Here is a 22854-nt window from a genome sequence, read left to right as displayed (position 1 = left end):
CAGGCCTATATCTATTAAAGAAATGGAATAAATAATTAATAGCCTTCCAAAACAGAAAGCACCAAGTTCAGATGAGTTCACTGGTGAACTTAATCAAACATTTAAGATATTATACCAATTCTCTACAATTTCTTCCAGAAGATAGAAGCAGAGGGAGTACTTCCTCATTCTATGAAGGCCAACATTATCTTAATACCAAAACCAAAGACATTACAAGAAAACCATATACCAATATCTCTCATTAATGTAGATACACAAATCCTCAACAAATTAGCATTCTGAATCCAACAAGATAAGACAAGAATTATACATCATAAGGGGCTTCCCTGGTGGCTCAGATGGTGAAGAATCTGCTTGTAATGCAGGAGACCCAAATTTGATTCCCTGGTTGGGAAGATCCCCTGGAGAAGGGAATGGCTACTCACTCCAGTGTTCTTGCCTGTAGAGTGTGATGGACAGAGAAGCCTGGCAGACTACAGTCCATGGGGTTGCAAAGAATTGGCCATTAATGAGTGACTAACACTTTTACTTTTTTCACATGCACCATGACAAAGTGGGGTTTATTCCACGTATGCAAAGCTAATTCAATGTTAGAAAAATCAATGAATGTAAACCACTGCATTGACAACTAAAGAAAAATCATATGATCATATCAATAGATACAGAAAAAGCATCCAACAAAACCCAATATCCATTCATGATAAAAACTCTGAGCAAACTAGGAATATAGGGGAACTTCCTCAGCTTGATAAACAGCATCTACAAAAAAAAAAAAAAAAAACAACTAACACAGTTAATGGTGAGAAACTAGAAGAATTTCCACAACAATCAACAAGAAGTCAAAGAAGGCCCCTCTCACCATTCCTTTTCAGCACTGCACTGGTAGTTCTAGTTAATGTAAACAACAACAAAAAAAGATAAAGAAATGGAAGTAAAAGGAATACAGATTGGGAAGGAAGAAATATAACTTTGTTTGGAGATGACATGCCCAGCCATGCAGAGAATCCTAAAGAATTAATCCCCCAAAATGGATAAATTTTAAAAACCTGGAACTAGTAAGTAATTACACCAAGGTTGCAGGATACAAGGTTAATATACAAAAGTCAATTGCTTTCCTATATACCAGCAATAAAGAAGTGGAATTTGAAGTTAAAAACACAATAATATTTACATTTGCATCCCCTCAAAATAAGGATATAAATCTAAATATGTATAAGATCTATATGAGGAAAACTACAAAACTCTGATAATAGAAATCAAATAACTAAGTAAGCAGAGTTACATTTCATGTGTATGAAGAGCAAGAGTAAATATCGTCAACATGTCAGTTCTTCCAAACTCAATAAACGTTACAGCAGGCAAGTAGCTAGGTACGAGCAGAGAAATGGGGGCAGGGGCCAGGTGGCAGGAAATCACGCATCTTGTAAACCGCAGGGGTCCATAGAAAGACAAAGAAAAGCAGGAACCTTCAGAATGACCGGAAATTGGATGATTAGGGTCCCAGTAGTAGACAAAAAAGATGGGGAAAGGCAGGAATCTCCTGAGTCCAAATGCAACCTTTTTCTCATTGTGCTCCTATTTTGAGAACGGTAATATTAGCCTTACAGATAAGTACGCATCATGCACCAACACCATAATACTTCTGATATAAACTAAATGAGGACAAAAATCCCTCCTGCCCTCAGGAAAATGGAGCTGGAATGAAAACTCCGCCCCTTCATTTCTTTGCCCCTCATAACCCACTTGCCAAAGAGGCCAAGAGCGGCAGCTCCTCACCTGCCAGCCCACTCTGAGAGCTTATTCATGCTTAAATCAATCTTCTACTATACTTTCTCAAAATCTCTGCCTCTTCTCTGAGTTCCTTCTAGAGGAAGAAAGAACCTCCAATTTACCAGCAACAAACAGACTCAACCAAATCCAAATCAAAATTTCAGCAAATTATTTTAGGGATATCAAATACTGATTTTAAATTTTATATAGAGGGGCAAAAGAGCCCAAATAGCCAGCACAATACTGAAGAACAAGGTAATGGGACAGACACTCTAACTAAAGACTTCCTGTAAAGCTATAATAATCAAGACGCTATGCTACTGATGAAAGAATAGACAAACAGGTCAATAGAACAGAATACGGAGCGTAAGCCCAAAACTAGACCCACATGAATGCAGTCAACTGATCTCTGACAAAGATGCAAAGACAATCGAAAAGTAAAAAATCTTATCAATAAATGGGACGGAACAATTGGAAATCCACATGCAATAAAATGAATCTAGACACAGACTTTACACTCTTTACAAGTGAAAAGTTTAAGAGAAGTCGCTCACTCTTCTCCGACTCTTTGCGACCCCATGGACTGTAGCCTACCAGGCTCCTCCATCCATGGGCTTTTCCAGGCAAGAATATTGGAGTGGGTTGCCATTTCCTTCTCCAGGAGATCTTTCCAACCCAGGAATTGAACCCAGGTCTCCTGCATTGTAGGCAGACACTTTACCATCTGAGCCACCAGGGAAGCCACCACTCTTTACAAAAATTAACTCAAATAGATCATACACATAAATATAAAATACAGGTAAGTCTATGAAATTCTTCTAAGGAAACAGGAGAGAATCTAGATGATCCTGGATATGGTGATGACTTTCTAGCTACAATATCACAGGCAAGACTCATGAAAAAATAATAGATAAGTTGGACTCAGGAATGGTTTCGGGTATCTCCTCCTGTATGAACCTCCATCCATAGGTCTTCAGGCACTCTATCAGAGCTAATCCCAGACAACAAGGAGAGACAAGAAAGCCTTCTTAAGGGAACAATGAAAATAAAAAAAGGAAAACAACAGAAGGGGAAAGACAAGAGATCTGTTCAAGAAAATTACAGATACCAAGAGAACATTTCATGCAACACTATGGACCTAACAGAAGCAGAAGTTATTAAGAAGAGGTGACAAGAATACACAGAAGAACTGTACAAAAAAGGTCTTAATGACTTTCAAACTACTGTACAACACTCTTAAAGAATGTTCAAACAACAGCATGATTGTGCTCATTTCACATGCTAGCAAGGTAATGCTCAAAATCCTTCAAGCTAGGCTTCAACAGCACATGAACCGAGAACTTCCAGATGTTCAAGCTGGATTTAGAAAAGGCAGAGGAACCAAAGATCAAATTACTAACATCCACTGGATCATAGAAAAAGCAAGAGAATTCCAGAAAAACATATACTTCTGCTTCATTGACTATACTTAAGTCTTTGACTGTGTGGATCACAACAAACTGTGGAAAACTCTTAAAAAGATGGGAATATCAGACAACCTTATCCACCTCCTGGGAAATCTGTATGCAGGTCAAGAAGCAACAGTTAGAATCAGACATGGAACAATGAACTGGTTCCAAATTGGGAAAGGAGTATGTCAAGGCTGTATATTGTCACCCTGCTTATTTAACTTATATGTAGAGTACATCATATGAAATGCCGGACTGGATGAAGCACAAGCTGGAATCAAGATTGCTGGGAGAAATATCAATAACTTCAGATATGCAAATGACACCACCCTAATGGCAGAAAGTGAAGAGGAACTAAAGAGCCTCTTGAAGAAGGTGAAAAGAGGAGAGTGAAAAAGCTGGCTTAAAACTCAACATTCAAAATACTAAGATCATGGCCTCCTGTCCCATCATTTCATGGCAAATACAAAGGGAAACAATGGAAACAGCGGCAGACTTTATTTTCTTGGTCTTCAAAATCACTGTGGACGGTGACTGCAACCATGAAATTAAAAGACGCTTGCTCCTTGGAAAAAAGCTGTGATAAACCTAGGTGGCATATTAAAAAGCAGAGATATTACTCTGCCAACAAAGGTCCGTATAGTCAAAGCTATGGTTTTTCCAGTAGTCACATGTAGATGTGAGAGGTGGACCATAAAAAAGGTTGAGCACCAAAGAATTGATGGTTTCAAACTGCTGTACTGGAGAAGACTCTTGAGAATCCCTTGGACAGCAAGGAGATCAAACCAGTCAACCCTAAAGGAAAACAACCCTGAATATTCATTGGAAGGATGCTGAAGCTCCAATACGTTGGCCACCTGATGTGAACAGCCAACTCACTGGATAAGACCTTAATGCTGGGAAAGATTGAAGGGAGGAGAAGGGGGGAACAGAGGACGAGATGGTTGGATGGTATCACCGACCCAATGGATATGAATTTTAGCAAACTCTGAGAAACAGTGAAGGACAGGGAAACCTGTTGTGCTGCAGTCCGTGGGGTGGCAAAGATTTGAACACAACTGAGCGACTGAACAACAACATAGTTGGACATCATTAAAATTAAAAACTTCTGCTCTGTAAAATACACTGTCTAGAAAAGAGAGAAGAGAAGGCATAGACTGGAGGAAATATTTATAAAGATGTATCTGATAAAAGATTATCATCCAAAATATATAAATATGTTTGAAACAATAAGGAAACAAATAACCCAATTAAAAACCGGGCAAAATGCTTGAACAGAAACACCTCATCTAAGGTATATAGAAGGCAAACAGCATATAAAAAGATGCTCCACATCATGTGTCATTAAAGAAATGCAAATTAAAATAACAGTGAGAAACCACTATGCACCTACAAGAATGATCAAAATCCAGAATACTGATAATACCAAATGCTAGTAAGGTTGTACAACAACAGGAATTTTTTCATTCACTGCTAGTAGGAATACAAAATGGTAGAGCCACCTTACAAAACATTTGGGTAGATTTTTACAAAACTAAAGATATTCTTACAATATGATCAGCAATGAAATTCCTTTATATTTACCCAAGGGAGTTGAAAATTTATGTTCCCACAAAAACCAGCACACTGATGTTTGAAGCAGCTTTATTCACTAATTGCCAAAACCTGGAAGCAGTCGAGATGACTTTCTGCAATTGAAGGAATAACTAAACTGGTATATTGACAAAATGAAATCTTCTTCAGTGCTAAAAAGAAATGAGCTATCAAGCCATGAAAAAGTAAGCAGAACCTTAAATGCACATTACTAAGTGAAAGAAGCCAATATGAAGAGGCTACATATTGTATGATTCCAGTATCTGACACTCTGGAAAAGACAAAACCACTGAAGATAGTAAAAAGATTGATGGCTGCCTGGGTCTAAAAGGGAGAGAAGTATGAACTGGCAGAGCACAGAGGATTTTTAGAGCAGTTATAGAAAAATCAAGAAACTAGGATAGCCAAAACAATTTTGAGGGAAAAAAAAAAAAAGATTAAAGCTGGAGCACTGACACTGCTGCTGCTGCTGCTGCTGCTGCTGCTGCTGCTAAGTCACTTCAGTTGTGCCCGACTCTGTGCGATCCCAAAGAAGGCAGCCCACCAGGCTCCGCTGTCGCTGGGATTCTCCAGGCAAGAACACTGGAATGGGTTGCCATTGCCTTCTCCGGAGCACTGACACTACCTATTTTCAATGTTTACTTCAACACTTACTATGCAGTATCAACCAAATGACTGACACATGGATCAAGGGAACAGAATAGGGTATCTAGAAATAAACCCATATATATATTCAACAAAGAGTACTTGAATTATTAAAGGATAAGGGAATAGGTTGACTTCAAAAGAGCATGAAAGAAACATTTTAGGTTATGATACAATTCCATATTTTGATTGCAGTGATGTCTATACTATGGAATGTAAAAACTCAAACAACTGTAAACTAAAGAAAGTGAATTTCGTATTATATAAATTATACTTCAAAAAATCTAAATAAAAAATTTACCAGACACTGCATAGTGAGAAAATCAAAATCATGATATAAATATATTAAGATAACAGAAAGGAACAGCAGTGAATTCATACCTGAATTCAAGATGGGGGTAAGAAGGATATGTACATGAAGGAGAGTTAAATCATCATCTAGAATGGGCAATTAATAGATAATGGCTAAAACTTAAAAATAAAGCTATACTAGCATATTATTTAGATATATTGATCTAAGTAATCAAAAGATCAAAGTTCAAAGTGATTTAGTTACCTTTGAGAATGGAAAATTAAGGGGTAAGGGAAATAAGACGTGGATTTTCCTTTTTTTTTAAACAAACTTAAAAAACTATTTAATTCTACTATATGGGTATAGAACTTTTATTTTTAAATTTAAATTGTTCAAAGTATATCCACTTGGTGAATATGTGCCACTAGTTCGCTGGTACATTAAACTACTGTCTAGTTAACCTATAAACTGCATTTTACATAAAGGTAGCTTCCCCAGTAGCTCAGTGATAAAAGAATCTGCCGGCAATGCAGGACACACAGGAGATACTCAGGTTCAGTTCCTGGGTCAGGAAGATCCCCTTGAGAAGGGAATGCCTACCCACTCCAGTATTCTTCCCTGGAGAATCCCACAGACAGAGGTGCCAGGCGGGCTAGAGTCTGTGGGGTTGCAAGAGTCAGACACGACTTAGCCACTAAACCACCACCACCAAGAATTCTTTAAAGTATCCCCAGATGGGGATGAGGATACTTCTAAATATGAATGAAAAGCATCTTCCCTAAAACCAAACATTAACATAAACAGCAGGCAGCCATCTAGAATAAAATTGCAACTTCATCAGCTGTAACCTCTGAGACTGAGCACTGTCTACAAAAGTAAATCTTGAGTTTCACCCCAACCAATGGGTAGGACTGAAAATATTTCACTATAAAAAACTTGATATGTAGTATCACAAAGGTGGGCCCTAATTACCTATACTTCCACCAAACTGGAGCTTTCCTCTAACCTACACTGTCAGTCTTTATGAATAGTCCTCACACCTATTAGGATAGGAATCTTGTTCTATATCATCAGTTCTTTAGTTCAGGTCCTGACCAATAAAGAACAGAACTGGTACGGACCTAACAGAAGCAGAAGATATTAAGGAGAGGTGGCAAGAATACATAGAACTACACAAAAAAGATCTTCATGACCCAGATAACCATGATGCTGTGATCACTCACCTAGAACTAGACATCCTGGAATTCAAAGTCAAGTGGACCTTAGGAAGCATCACTACGAACAAAGCTAGTGGAGGTGATGGAAGTCCAGTTAAGCTATTTCAAGTCCTAAAAGATGATGCTGTGAAAGTGCTGCACTCAATATACCAGCAAATTTGGAAAACTCAGCAGTGGCCACAGGGCTGCAAAAGGTCAGTTTTCATTCGAATCCCAAAGAAAGACAATGCCAAAGAATGTTCAAACTACCACACAATTGAATTCATTTCACACGCTAGCAAAGTAATGCTCAAAATTCTCCAAGTCAGGCTTCAACATGTGAACCGTGAACTTCCAGATGTTCAAACTGGATTTAGAAAAGGCAGAGGAACCAGTGATCAAATTGCCAACATCCACTGGATCATCAAAAAAGCAAGAGAGTTACAGAAGAACATCTATTTCTGCTTATCTGACTACGCCAAAGCCTTTGACTGTGTGGATTACAACAAACTGTGGAAAATTTTTAAAGAGATGGGAATACCAGATCACCTTATCTGCCTCCTGAGAAATCTATATGCAGGTCAAGACACAACAATTAGAACTGGACATGGAACAATAGACTGATTCCAAATCGGGAAAGGAGTATGTCAAGGCTATGCACTGTCACCCTGCTTATTTAACTTATATGCAGAGTACATCATGCAAAATGCCAGGCTGGATGAAGCACAAGCTGGAATCAAGATTGCTGAGAGAAATATCCATACCCTCAGATATGCAGATGACACCACACTTATGGCAGAAAGCAAAGAACTAAAGAGTCTCTTGATGAAAGTGAAAGAGGAAAGTGAAAAAGTTGGCTTAAAGTTCAACATTCAGAAAACTAAGATCATGGCATCTGGTCCCATCACTTCATGGCAAACAGATGGGGGAACAATGGAAACAGTGAGAGACTTTATTTTGGGGGGGGGGGGCTCCAAAATCACTGCAGATGGTGACTACAGTCATGAAATTAAAAGATGCTTGCTCCTTGGAAGAAAAGCTATGCCCAACCTAGACAGCATACTAAAAAGCAGAGACATTACTTTGCCAACAAAGGTCTATCTAGTCAAAGCAATCATTTTTCCAGTAGTCATGTAGGGATGTGAGAGCTGGACTATAAAGAAACCTGAGTGCCAAAGAATTGATGTTTTAGAACTGCAGTGTTGGAGAAGACTCTTGAGGGTCCCTTGGACTGCAAGGAGATCCAACCAGTCCATCCTAAAGAAAATCAGTCCTGAATTTTCATTGCAAGGACTGATGCTAAAACTGAAACTCCAATACTCTGGCCACCTGATGTGAAGAACTGACTCACTGGAAAAGACCTTGATGTTGGGAAAGATTGAAGGTGGAACGAGAAGGGGACGACAGAGGATGATATGGTTGGATGGCATTACCGACTCGATGGACATGAGTTTGACTAGGCTCAAGGAATTGGTGATGGACAGGAAAGCCTGGTGTGCTGCAGTCCATGGGGTAGCAAAGAGTCGGACACAACTGAGCGACTGAAATGACTTGACTGCTCCAGTCTACACCAACCACCAGGGGACCATGATGCTAATATCTGTCTGCCTTAATAACATAACTACCTAGAAGTTTCCTGCTGAAATGTTCTACTTACCGTTTTGGATTCCATGTATCGGAAAGCCAGGCCAGATCAGGCACACATCTGCTCTGTCTGCTACCCTTCAAACATGAACTTCAAGCCAGTGGTTTTCAAGCCTTTAGAAGAGTTTACACTCTTAAACCTACTGAGCACCCAAAAAGCTTTAGTTGATTTATTTACAATAGAAAGTAAACTAAAAGGCTCTAAAAATATTAGAAGAAATGGAGTAGCCCTCATAATCAACAAGGATCCTCAAAAATGACAGAATGATCTCAGTTCGTTTCCAAGGCAAGCCATTCAACGTCACAGCAATTCAAGTCTATGCCCCTACAACCAATGCTGAAGAAGTTGATCAGTTCTATGAAGACCTAGAAGACCTCCTAGAACAATCACCAAAAAAAGATGTTCTATTCATCATTGGGGATTAGAATGCAAAAGCAGGAAGTCAAGAGGCACCTGGAGTAACCGGCAAGCCTGGCCTTGGAGAACAAAATGAAGCAGGGCAAAGATTAACTGAATTCTGCCAAGAGAATGCACTGATCATAGTAAATATCTTTTTCAACAACACAGGAGACAACTTTACACATGGACATCACCAAATGGCCAATATTGAAATCAAGCTGATTACATTCTTTGTAGCCGAAGATGGAGAAGCTGTATACAGTCAGCAAACACAAGACCTGGAGCTGACTGTGGCTCAGATAATCAGCTTCTCATAGCAAAATTCAGGATGAAACTAAATAAAGTGGGGAAAACCACTAGGCCAGCCAGGTACAACTTAAATGCCCTATGAATATGCAGTGGAGGTAACAGATAGATTCAAGGGATTAGAACTTTTAAACAGTACGCCTGAAGAACTATGGACAGAGGTCCATAATATTGTACAGGAGGCAGTGAACAAAACTCTACCAAAGAAAAAGAAAAGCAAGAAGACAAAGTGGTTATCTGAGGAGGCCTTCAAATAGTTAAAGAAAGAAGAGAAGTGAAAAGCAAGGGAGAAAGGAAAAGGTATATTCAGCTAAACACAGATTTCCAAAGAACAGCACGGAGAGAGACAAGAAGGCCTTCTTCAATGAACAGTGTATAAAATTACAAGAAAACAACAGGAGGAGAAAGACTAGATATCTCTTCAGGAAAACCAGAGGTATCAAGAGAACATTTTGTGCAAAGATGGACACAATAAAGGACAGAAACATAAAAACCTAATTGATGCTGAAGAGATCAAGAAGAGATATAAAGAATACACATAATTGTACAAAACAGATCTTAATGAACCAGATTATTATGATGGTGTGGTCAGTAACCCAGAGCCAGACATTCTGGACCTTAGGAAGCACTGCTGTTAATAAAGCTACTAGATGCAATGGAATTCCAATAGAACTATTCAAAATCCTAGATGATGATGCCATCAAGGTGTTGCATTAATATGTCAACAAACCTGGAAGATGCAACAGTGGCCACAGGAATGGAAAAAGTCAATCCTCGTCCCAATTCCCAAGAAGGGTAGTACTAAAGAATGTGTTAACCATTGGACAATTGCATCTCCCATACTAGTAAGGTCATGCTTAAAATCTTGCATGCTAGGCTTCAGCATTATATGAATCAAGAACTTCCAGATGTCCAAACCGGGTTTAGAAAAGGAAGACGAACCAGAAATCAAATTGCCAACATTCGCTAGATCATAGAGAAAGCTAGGGAACTCCAGAAAACATCTACCTCTATTTCATTGACTATGCCTAAGCCTTTGACTGTGTGGATCATAATAAACTGTGGAAAGCTGTTAAAGAGATGGGAATACCAGACCATAGTACCTGTCTCCTGAGAAACCTGTATGTGGGTCAAAAAACAACAGTTAGAACCCTGTATGGAACAATTGACTGGTTCAATATTGAGAAAGGAATACGACAGGATTGTCTGCTGTCACCCTGTCTGTTTAGTCTATAAGCTGAGCACATCATGAGAAATGCCGGGCTGGAAGAGTTACAAGCTGGAATCAAGATAGGCGGGAGAAACATCAACAACATCAGATACGCAGATGATACCATACCACTCTAATGGCAGAAAGCAAAGAGGAACTAAAGAGCCTCTTGATGAGGGTGAAGGAGGAGAGTGAAAGAGCCAGCTTAAAACTAAATATTATGAAGAAGGGCATGGCAACCCACTCCACTATTGTTGCCTGGAGAATCCTACAGACAGAGGAGCCTGGCAGGCTACAGTCCATGGGGTCACAAAGAGTCAGACATGACTGAAGCGACTTAGTATGCACCTATCTTCCATAGCTTGATCAAAAATAAATAAATAAATATTAAAAGATAAAAAATAAATAAAAAACATTTTAAAAACTAAGATCATGGCATGAAGCTCCATTACTTCATGGCAAAAAAAAGGGTGAAAGGTGAAAGTAGTGACAGATTTCCTCTTCGTGGGCTCTAAAACCACTGCAGATTGGTAACTGCAGTCATGAAATCAGAAGACGTTTGCTTCTTGGCAGGAAAGTTATGACAAACCTAAACAGTATGTTGAAAAGCAGATATTACTTTGCTGACAAGGTTCATATAGTCAAGGCTACACTCTTCCCAGCGGTCACATATGGTTATGAGAGCTGGATCGTAAAGAAGGCAGAGTGCTGAAGAATTGATGCCTTCAAACTGTGGTGCTGGAGAAGACTCCTGAGGGTCCTTTGGACAGCAAGGAGATCAAACCAGTCAATCTTAAGGGAAATCAACCCTGAATATTCACTGTAAGGACTAATGCTGAAGCTGAAGCTTCAGTATTTTAGTCATCTGATATGAACAGCTAACTCACTGGAAAAGTCACTGATGCTGGGAAAGACTGAGGGCAGAAGGAGAAGAAGGCATCAGAAGATGAGATGGCTGGATTGCATCACTGATGCAATGGACATGAACTTGGGAAAACTTCAGGAGATGATGAGGGACAGGGAGGCCTGGCATGCTGCAGCCCACGGAGTTACAAAAAGTCAGACACAACTGGGTGACTGAAAAACAACCACAGAGGTCATCTGGAAAATACTGGTTCAAAGAGTAACATAGATCTTCAAAATGTTGGCATATTTCATTAAATAATATTTTAAAAATCACATTCATCAAAATCTCATCTTATGTCATCAAAAAGTCTTCTAATATTGGGAAGCTATAAAGTTCACACAGATGGATACAAGTTTACAAAAATTCTAAATTTTGTTTGAAAGCTCAAATTTAAGGTGGGTAACAAGTAGTATCAGTTGTTTTCCTTGAAGAAATAAACTTACTTCATTTATTTAGGAAAGATATATATGCCTAATACCCAAATATGAAAGAAAACTCATAGTTCGTCTATCAGTAATTCTTACAAGTAAAATGCTGAAAATGAAAAAACTTAGTAACATAGTTTGCAATGCTTCAGGTGATTTTCCTCAAGGTGATCATCACAATTCAGTTTGCAGATGTGCTTCAAGTGTACTTCCCTTTTCATCACACAATATTAAGACATACAGTTAATAAAATTTTTAACATTTATTGTTCAAAGGTATTTTTTAAAGAGAAACTGCCTTTTTTTTTTAAACTATAGGTACATGGTAAAGAATACCATGTCTACTGGTAGTTTGCTTCATACTCAGGCAGAAACAGATTTATTTTCTGCTGCTCTGACACCATCACTGCAGATGTCAACAAAGCAAAAACAAATTTAACAACTTAGTACTGTTATAACTTTTTCCCCCACTTTGCAGATCCTTCAAAAGCTGAAAAATGTTTTATACTGTTGGCCACCACCTCAGGTGATACATTACCCTAGATTTACTCTCACCCTCTTATGACTTATTGCCCATTCCCAATAGTAATACTGATGTCTAAACAAGTCTAAACAATGACAACTTCACTATAATTTAACCTAGTATCTTACAGGAAGCAAGGGATCAAAACAGACAATCCACTCATTCCCAAATCAATAAAGGTCTGCCACCTCTCCCAGAAGCTTAAGCTGTGTCTTCTGAATTGTGTTCTCAATTAGCTGAAGGTTTTAGACCATTACCAAACTTCCTTTTTTTTTTTAACTTTGGAAGGGAATCCTAAATATATAACATATATTTCTACCTAACAAAACAGAAAATGTAACTATAACAACCTTTTCTGGATGCCACCTACATTAAACTGCCTGAGATAACTCTGTTTCATATGTCTGTCTCCTCACTTGCAGTCAGACTTATGAGCTGCTATTTGTAATGATGATTGCTGTATCATGCTATCAACCCTCTTCTAAATCTGCCATGAACTTAGAAACCAGATTTATTAGAATCATGTATTAAAGGTTCCAAGTGAGGGATACATTGAAATGTATTCAGTACATTGAATATAGCTGATTTTCTTTCAGCTGTCCAAAATCCTTTTTATTCTACATTTCTGTGGTGTGCAAGACAAGTTAACTGGCTAAATAGATGAATTCCAGATATTAAGATACTGTACTTGTGTTTAAAATGAAGGTTTATCTAGATAACTCGAAATCCACACAAAAAGAGGTTTCACAAATCAACAACTGAAGACCAGTGTTTTAAATACTTTCAAGATAACTGTAGATTCACATAGTTTACATTCTTCCAATCCATCAGTATCCACCAGGATATCGATAGTCAAGATGCTGAACATCTCCATTAACACAAAGATACTTCATGTGATCTTTTATAACCACATCCACCACTCTCCTTTATCCAACCTCACCCCTAAAACTTAAAAATCACTACTCTACTCCCCGTTTCTATAACTCTGTCATTTCAGAATATTACACAAGTGGTAGCATACTTTTGAAATTGAATTTTTTTCCTCCCACTCAGTACAATTCTCTGGGGATTCATCCAGAGAACTGTGTGTCATCAATTTCATTCTTTCTTATTCCTGAGTGGAATTATGTGTGCTGAGAGTTTGGCTAAGCTATTCCAGAGGTTTAATGCCCTGGCATCCATTTTGTTTGGCCAAGAGGCCTAAAGGTGCCTTGAACTGACACTAGCCCCTCGTGCAAGCACATGTCCTAAATAACAGTCTGTGGAGTCACAAGCAAATTTAAGTCCTGATACAACTGCTCTAATGATCACTGTAATAAACAGTCCCCCCTGCTTCCCAGGGTTTTTCCCTTGTATACCCCTTGAATTACACTCTTGCTCTTTTTGGTTTGTATTGATCAGTCCAACCTTAACCCAGAAACCCCAAAAGCACTCTACCTATAAACCCTAATAAAGGCAATTACCTCAGGTCCTGCTCCACTCTCTCTGCCTGCACCCTGCCTTGACCTTGACTTCTCCCCATGTGGCCCCTCAAGACAAGATATGTACTTCCCTCCAGGATTTGTGAGTGATAAACTTCTCTATTTCATTTTCCCTGTGGTCTCTTGTTGAACCTTGGCTCATCATCCGACAACACCCTAAGGGGCTCCACTTAACAAATGTTAATTTAACAAAGTCACAAGCATGTGTAATGAATGCACCACAATATATTTGGCTATACAACCAGTTAAAGACACCTGGGCATTTCTATATTGTTACTATTGAGAATAAAGATGTTATGAATATTCATGTACAGGCTTTTATGTGAACATAGATTTTTGTTTCTCTGGGATTTAACTTTTTTTTTTTACACTCAAGAGTATAAATGCTGAGTCACATGATACCTTCATGCTTGCTTTAATAAGAAACTGTAAAACTTTTCCAGAATGGCTATACCATTTTACATTCCCATCAGCAGTGTATGAGTAATCCAGATTCTCTGTATCCTAATCAGTACTCGGTGTTAGAACTATTTTTCATTTTAATCATTCCAACAGGTAAACAGTTATATTTTTTGTGGTTTTATTTCAAACATGGCTAATGAGTGAATATCTTTTCTTTTTTCTGATTTATCTGCATATCTTTTTTTGTGAAATGCCCCTTCATGTCTTTTGTCCACGTTCTAATTGGATTGGTTGCTTCGCTTTTTATTATTTGACTTCCAGTTTATGTATTCTAAATATTAGCAACTTATGAGATATACAGTTTACAAATAACTTCTGCCACTTTTTAGCTTCTTTTTACATCCTCTTAAGAGTGTCTTTGGCAGAGTAAGAGTTCTTAATTTTATTAAGCTTACTTCATCAATTTTTCCCTTTACAGGTCATGTTTTTGATATCAAGTATATGAACTCCTTGCCTAGTCAAATATTCTAGACTTTTTCCTATGTTTTCTTCCAGAAGGTTTATAGTTTTAAGTTTTGTATTTTACCCTAAGTCTGTAATTTGTTTTCAGTTCATTTTTATATGACGTGTGAAACTTGGGTCAAAGTTCGTTTTTTTGCCTATGGATATCCAGTCTTCCCTAGTGGCTCAGACGGTAAAGAGTCTGCCTGCAATGCGGGAGACCCAGGTTCGATCCCTGGGTCAGAAAGGTCCCCTGGAGAGGGGAATGGCAAGCCACTCCAGTATTCTTGCCTGGAAAATCCCATGGATGGAGGAGCCTGGCAGGCCCCAATCCATGGGGTCACAAAGAGTTGGACACGACTGAGCAACTAACATACTCACATCCAGTGGCTCAAGCACTACTGTTAAAAAGGCTCTTCATAGTGAACTATTCTTCCACTTCAGTCAAAAATTAGTTGGGTGTAATTAATTATTTGTCTATTTCTCAGTTCTCAGTTTTTTCCTGCATTGATCTATGTGTCTATCCCTCTACCAATATAAAACTCTCTTGATTATTGCTAGATATTAATAGTAGTTTGATGGACATGAACTTGGGCAAACTCCAGGAGATGGTGAGGGACAGGGAGGCCTATGAGCTGCACTCCACGGTGTCACAAATAGTCGGAAATGACTGTGTGACTAAACAAAAACAATTAATAACAGAATAATTCCATCGATTTATTCTTGTTCAAAATTGTACTAGCTATTCTAGGGCCTAAGCTTTTCATTATACATTTTATAATAAACTTGACTATACCTATAATAGAAAAATATACTAGGTTTTAAACAGGGATCCCATTATACCTATATTACTCTGCAGAAGGCTGACTTCTTTACTAAATCATCTAATTTATGAACATGGTAGGTATCTTCAGTTTTTTCAGGTTTTCCTTAGTTTATTGCATCACCATTTAATGATTTCCAGAATACAGATCTTGTATGTGTTTAGTTAAGATGAACAAAGCTAGTGGAGGTGATGGGATTCCAACTGAGCTATTTAAAATCCTAAAAGATGATTCTGTTAAAGAGCTGCGCTCAATATGCCAGCAAATTTGGAAAACTCAGAAAAGGCCACAGGACTGGAAAAGGTTAGTTTTCATTCCAATCCAAAAAAGGGCAATGCCAAAGAATGTTCAAACTACCGTACAATTGCACTCATTACACATGCTAGTAAGGTAATACTCAAAATCCCTCAAGCTAGGCTTCAACAGTGTATAAACCAAGAACTTCCAGCTGTACAAGCTGGATTTAGTAATGGCAGAGGAACCAGGGATCAAATTGCCAAAATCTGCATAATTTAAGAGAATTCCAGAAAAAAACATCTATTTCTGCTTCATTGACTATGCTAAAGCCTTTGAATGTGTCGATCACAACAAACTGTAGAAAATTCTTAAAGAGATGGGAATACCAGACCACCTTACCTGCCACCTGAGAAATCTGTATGCAGGTCAAGAAGCAACAATTAGAACCAGACATGGAACAATGGACTGGTTCAAAATTTAGAAAGGAGTACATCAAGTACATCAAGGCTGTCACAATATGTTACCCTGTGAGATGGACCATAAAGAAGGCTGAGCGCCAAAGAATTGATGCTTTCAAATTGTGGTGCTTGAGAGGACTCTTGAGAGTCTCTTGAACTGCAAAGAGATCAAACTAATCATTCCTAAAAGAAATCAATTCATTGGAAGGACTGATGCTGAAGCTCCAATACTTTGATCACCTGATGTGAAGAGCCAATTCATTGGAAAAGACCTTGATGCTGGGAAAGATTGAGGGCAGGAGGAGAAGGGGACAGCAGAGGATGAGATGGCTGCATGGATCATCAACTCAATGGACATGAGTTTGAGCAAACTCTGGGAGATAGTGAAGGACAGGGAAGCCTGGCATGCTGCAGTTCATGGGGTCACAAAAAGCTAGACAGAACTTAGCAACTGAACAACAACAAATATCTAAGTATTTTATTTCCTTAGAGTAGTTGCAAATTATATTCTACTTCTAAATTTCACTTTCCACACATTCACTGATAGCATACAGAAATAAGAGTAATTTCCTGTATTGATCTTGTAGCCTGTGACATTGCTGAAATTACTAAATCTAGGAATTTCTTGGGCTTCTGTAGATTCCTTGAGATTTTCTATACAGACATATGTTATCTGCAAATAGGAACAAATTTCTTTCTTTCTTACTAGGTTATCTTTTATTTTCTTGCTTTACTACAGTGGCTTGAATTTATGGTACTCTGTTGAATAAAAGAGGGGAGAAAAGACATCTTTTTCCATTTTCTTGACTTTAAAGGTAAGTGTTCAGTCTTTCATCATTTTGTATGATAGTAGCTATGGGGTTTCTACAGATGCTATTTATCAGGTCAAGGGAGTCAGCCTATATTCCTCATTTTCCAAGAATTATCATGAATGGGAATTTGATTTTGCCCTATGACTTTCTGTCATCAATATAATCATATAATTGTTCTTCTTTACCCTATTTATAAAGTGTGTTATATTGATTGATTTTCAAATGCTAAATTACCCTTGCATATACTTTGGAAAATTCCACTTGGTTATCATGTATAATTTTTTTTCATATCCTATCAGATTCAATCTGCTAATGTTGTGTGTAAAGTATTTTGGATTTAAAATGATGAAAGATACTAATCTGTAGTTTAGTGAGGGTTTTGTACTAATTTTGAATGTTTTTGTACCCTAATTTCATATCATGGTAACACTAGTATCAAAATGAGTTCTATATTTTAATGAGATTGTGTAAACTTGGTTTTCATTATTCCTCAAATAATTTGCAGCATGTAACAGTGAAGTCATCTGGGTCTTGAGATATCTATTTTAGAATCTTTCAAATTACACTTTCAATTTCTTTAATTGCTGTGGGACTATTCAAGTTGTTCATTTCACCTTGATTTAGATTTCATAGTTTGTTGATTTTGAATAATTGGCCTTCTATGTCTAAGCTGATGAATGTATGAGTATAAAGTTGTTTGTATCATACCCTTATTCTTTCAATGGCTGCAGGATCATTCCTAATACCATGGCTTGTCTTCTCTGTCTTTGTTATTCTTGCAAGAAGTTTACAAACTACATTAAACTTTTATTCTGCTTAGTTTCTCTATTGTTTTCCTGTGCTCAGATTCATCCATTTCTTACCTTATTTTTTCCTTCCTTTTGCTGGTTTTGGTTAAATTATGTTTTTACTAGTTTCTTGAGATAGGAAATAGATTACAAAATTGAGACCTTTCCTTTTTTCTAATGAAAGTATTTAGTGGTATGAATCCCCCTCCATACAATGTTTTAATACTGTGTCACATATTTTTGATAGCTGAGCTTACATTTCTTTCAGATACATATATATGCACATAACATGTATGCACACACATACATAAAAATTTCCCTGTTGAGACTTCATTTTTGGCCCACAGATTATTTTAAAAATTATTGTTTAATGTCTAAGTGGTTAGACAGCTTCCTGTTATTTTTCTATTATTAACTTTTAGTTTGACCCCACTGAAATCAGAATATACTCTTTATGATTATGATTTACAATTGTTTTAAATTTGTTAAGGTCTGTTTTATGGTTAAGGTTTGGCCTAACTTGGTAAATCTTCCAATTACTATGGAAAATATTATATACTATAAAACAGAATGTATTATTCAGGAACAAAAAGAAATGAGCCATCAAGCCAAGAAAAAACATGAAGGACCCTTAAAATGCACATTGCTAAGTGAAAGAAGTAAAGTGAAAAGGCTACACATAATGTATCAATATGATTCCAAATGTGTGACATTCTGGAAAAGGCACAACAATGGAGGTAGTAAAACTGTCAGCGCTTCTCAGGAATTTGGGGGGTGGGGTAGGATGAAAAGGCAGAGCATGAAGGATTTTTAGGGCAGTGTAACTACTCTTATATGAAACTGTAATGATGGATGCATGTATCTATATATATTTGTCAAAAACAAATGAAGCGTATAATACAGAGTGAACCCTAATGTAAGTTTTTGTTTTTGTTGTTTTTAGTCACTAAGTCCTGTCCAACTCTTTTGTGACACCATGGACTGTAGTGTGCCAGGTTCCTCTGTCCATGGGATCTCCCAGGTAAAAATCCTGCAGTGGGTTGCCATGCCCTCCTGCAGGGGATCTTCTTGACCCCAGGGATCGAACCTGAGGCTCCTGCATTGCATGTGGATGCTTTTAGCCTGGTGGGCTGCTGTTCATGGGGTCTCACAGTCGGACACGACTGAAGCGCCTTAGCAAGCATGCATGCATTGGAGAAGGAAATGGCAACCCACTCCAGCATTCTTGCCTGGAGAATCCCAGGGACAGAGGAGCCTGGTGGGCTGCTGTCTATGGGGTCATACAGAGTCGGAAACGACTGAAGCGACTTAGCAGCAACAGTAGCAGCAGCTTTACCACTGAGCCACCAGGGAAGCATGTAAGCTTCAGTTAATAATATATCAATATTGGCTCAATTGAGATAAATGTACTGTAGTAATACAAGACAGCAATAGAAGAAACTAGTTTTATGGGATGTGGGGTGCTAAGGGGACACCTAGGCATTTTCTGTACTTTCTCCTCAATTTGACTGTAAACTTAACACTGCTTTAAAAATAAACTCTATCAATTAAAAAATAATAGTGCAGATTCTTCCGTTGTTGGGTAGAGTGTTCTATGAACCTCAATTAGATAGAACCTGTTGATTTACAGTGCTATTGAGTTCTTCTGCGTGACTAGTGATTTTCCAATTGTTCTCCCAGTTTCTGTGAGAATATTGCTGAAATCTCCAACTGTACTTATGAATCTGTCTATATCTCATTTCGGCTTTATCAGTTTTGCTTCACATATTTTATAGTTCTATTGCTTGGAATACACACTTTGAGACTGGCGTATCTTCTAAGTAAACTTAATCATGAAAAAGATCCTTCTCTTTAGTAAATTATTTTGTCTGAAGCATATTTTACCTGATATTAACACAGCCACAACTGCTTACTCTTGATTAAGGTGTACATGGTATATCTCTGCCTATTCTTCTACCTTTGTTGTTGTTGTTCAGTCGTGTCAGACTCTTTGCAAACCCATGGACTACAGCACACCAGGCTTCCCTGTCCTTTACCATCTCCCAGAGCTTGCTCAAACTCATGCCCATTGAGGTGGTGACGCCATCCAACCACCTCATCCTCTGTTGTCCCCTTCTTCTCCTCCCTTCTACCTTTAATCTACCTAATCATATTTGAAATGAGTTTGTAATTAACATATATAATTTCAGTCATGGTTACTATTTCATTCTGACAACCTCTTGTCTTTTAAATGGTACTTTTAAGCCATTTAAATCTTTTTTTTTCTTTGGTTTTTATTTTTTTTAATTAGTTGGAGGCTAATTAATAATATACAAAGACTTAAGTCACCTTTCTTGTTTTTCTTCTATTCTCTTAGCTTTCTATTTCTCTGTCTTCTTTTACCTACCTCTCTATAGGTTACTTGAACATTTTTTTTTTTTTTAGAATTCTGATTTATCTCTTGTGTTTTTTTTAGTATGTTTCTTCACATAACTTTTGAGTGGTTATGCCATATTATATATACATTACATATCACAGTCAATACTGTCAACACTTTACTACTTCAAGTGTAGAAACCAACCTTCCTTTATGTTCCTTCATCCTCCCCCACTTATAATTATCTTAAATATTTCCTTTAAATACATTTTAGATACAACAACAAAGCATGATTCATTAAAGCAAAAATTGCTAAGTTGGACTTAAATTAAATAGCACTACTCTGTGAAAGTGGCTCAGCAGTAAAGCATCCACCTGCAATGCAGGAGACACAGAATGAGCAGGTTTGATCCCTAAGTCAGGAAGATATCCTGGAGAAGGAAATGGCAACCCACTCTAGTATTCTTGCAGGAAAATCCCATAGACACAGGAGCTTGGTGGGCTATATACAGTCCATGGGGTCAAAGAGTTGGAGATGACTGACATGACTGAGCATGCACACATTCACTTTGTGAAAGAGTGGAAAGAGGATGGAAAGACAAGGCAGATTTGGAGAAAATACTGCAAAACATATATGAGATAAGGAACTTGTACTCAAATAAACAGAGACCTCTAAAAACTCAATGATAAAGAAACCCAGTCAAGACAATAAACAAAATACCAGAAGAGTTACCACACCAAATAAGATATACAGATGGTAAATAAGGATATGAAAAGATGCTCAACATCATAGGTCACAAGAGAAACTGAAAGTCACTCAGTCATGTCCACCTCTTTGCGACCCCATGGACTGTACAGTCCATGGAATTCTCCAGGCCAGAATACTAGAGTGAATAGCCTTTCCCTTCTCCAGGGTATCTTCCCAACCCAGGAATCAAATCCAGGTCTCCCACAAGGCAGGTGGATTCTTTACCAGCTGAGCCACAGGGAAGTCCAAGAATACTTGAGTGAGTAGCCTGTCCCTTCTCCAGAGGATCTTCCCAACCCAGGAATCAAACCGGGGTCTCCTGCATTGCAGGCAGATTATTTACCAACTAAGCTATGAGGGTAGGTTGTAAGAGAATTACAAGTTAAAACAATGAAATGCCACTACATTAGAATGAGTGATTAAAAAAAAAAAAGACACATGCTAGCCAAAACAGCAAGAGAAACTCTCATTCATTGCTAGTGAGAATGTAAAACACAACAGCCACTTTGAAAGATAGTTTGGCAATTTATAACAAAATTAAACATACTCTTAACACACAATCCAGCAATCATGTTCCTTGGTATTTACCCAAAGGAACTGAAAAGTTTTTGTCTACACAACAATCTGCATATGACTGTTTATAGTAGCTCTATTCAAAAAGCTATGGACTTTAGTTAATAATAATAAATCACCAAAATTTGAAAGCAACCAAAAGGTTCTTCAGATGGTGAATGGTAAGTAAACGATGGTATGTCCAGACAATGCAATATTCTTCAATGTTTAAAAAAAAAAAAGTGAGCTATCAAGCTATAAAAAGACATGAAGGAACCTTAAATGCATATTGTTAAGTGAAAGAAAACAGTCTGAAAAGGTCATATACTGTATAATTCTGACTACATGACATGGAAAAGGAAGGCAAATCTACAGAGACAGTAAAAGGATCAGTGCTTGGGAGGGGTTGGGAGGGACGGGTGCACAGGAGAAGGAGGGATGAATAGAAGGAGCAAAGGGGAAACTATTCTCTATGATACTGTAATGCTGGATACATGACATAATGCATTTATCAAAACCCATAGAGCTGTACAACACAAAGAGTGAACTTTAAACTATGGACTATAGTTAATAAAATATATGAACTGAAAGATGATGCTGCGAAAGTGCTGCACTCAATATGCCACCAAATTTGGAAAACTCAGCAGTGGCCATAGGACTGGGAAAGGTCCGTTTTCATTCCAATCCCTAAGAAAGGCAATCCCAAAGAATGCTCAAACTACCGCACAACTGCACTCATCTCACACGCTAGTAAAGTAATGCTCAAAATTCTCCAAGCCAGGCTTCAGCAATACGTGAACCGAGAACTTCCAGATGTTCAAGCTGGTTTTAGAAAAGGCAGAGGAACCAGAGATCAAATTGCCAATATCCGCTGGATCATCGAAAAAGCAAGAGAGTTCCAGAAAAACATCTATTTCTGCTTTATTGACTACGCCAAAGCCTTCGACTGTGTGGATCACAATAAACTGTGGAAAATTCTGAAACAGATGGGAATACCAGAGCACCTGATCTGCCTCTTGAGAAACCTGTATGTAGGTCAGGAAGCAACAGTTAGAACTGGACATGGAACAACAGACTGGTTCCAAAGAGGAAAAGGAGTACGTCAAGGCTGTACACTGTCACCCTGCTTATTTAACTTATATGCAGAGTACATCATGAGAAATGTTGGGCTGGAAGAAGCACAAGCTGGAATCAAGATTGCCGGGAGAAATATCAATAACCTCAGATATGCAGATGACACCACCCGTATGGCAGAAAGTGAAGAGGAACTAAAAAGCCTCTTGATGAAAGTGAAAGAGGAGAGTGAAAAAGTTGGCTTAAAGCTCAACATTCAGAAAA

The sequence above is a fragment of the Muntiacus reevesi genome, chromosome X (assembly GCF_963930625.1).
Source record: "Muntiacus reevesi chromosome X, mMunRee1.1, whole genome shotgun sequence".
Taxonomy (NCBI): Eukaryota; Metazoa; Chordata; class Mammalia; order Artiodactyla; family Cervidae; genus Muntiacus; species Muntiacus reevesi.
Note: the sequence above shows the minus strand (reverse complement) of the source record.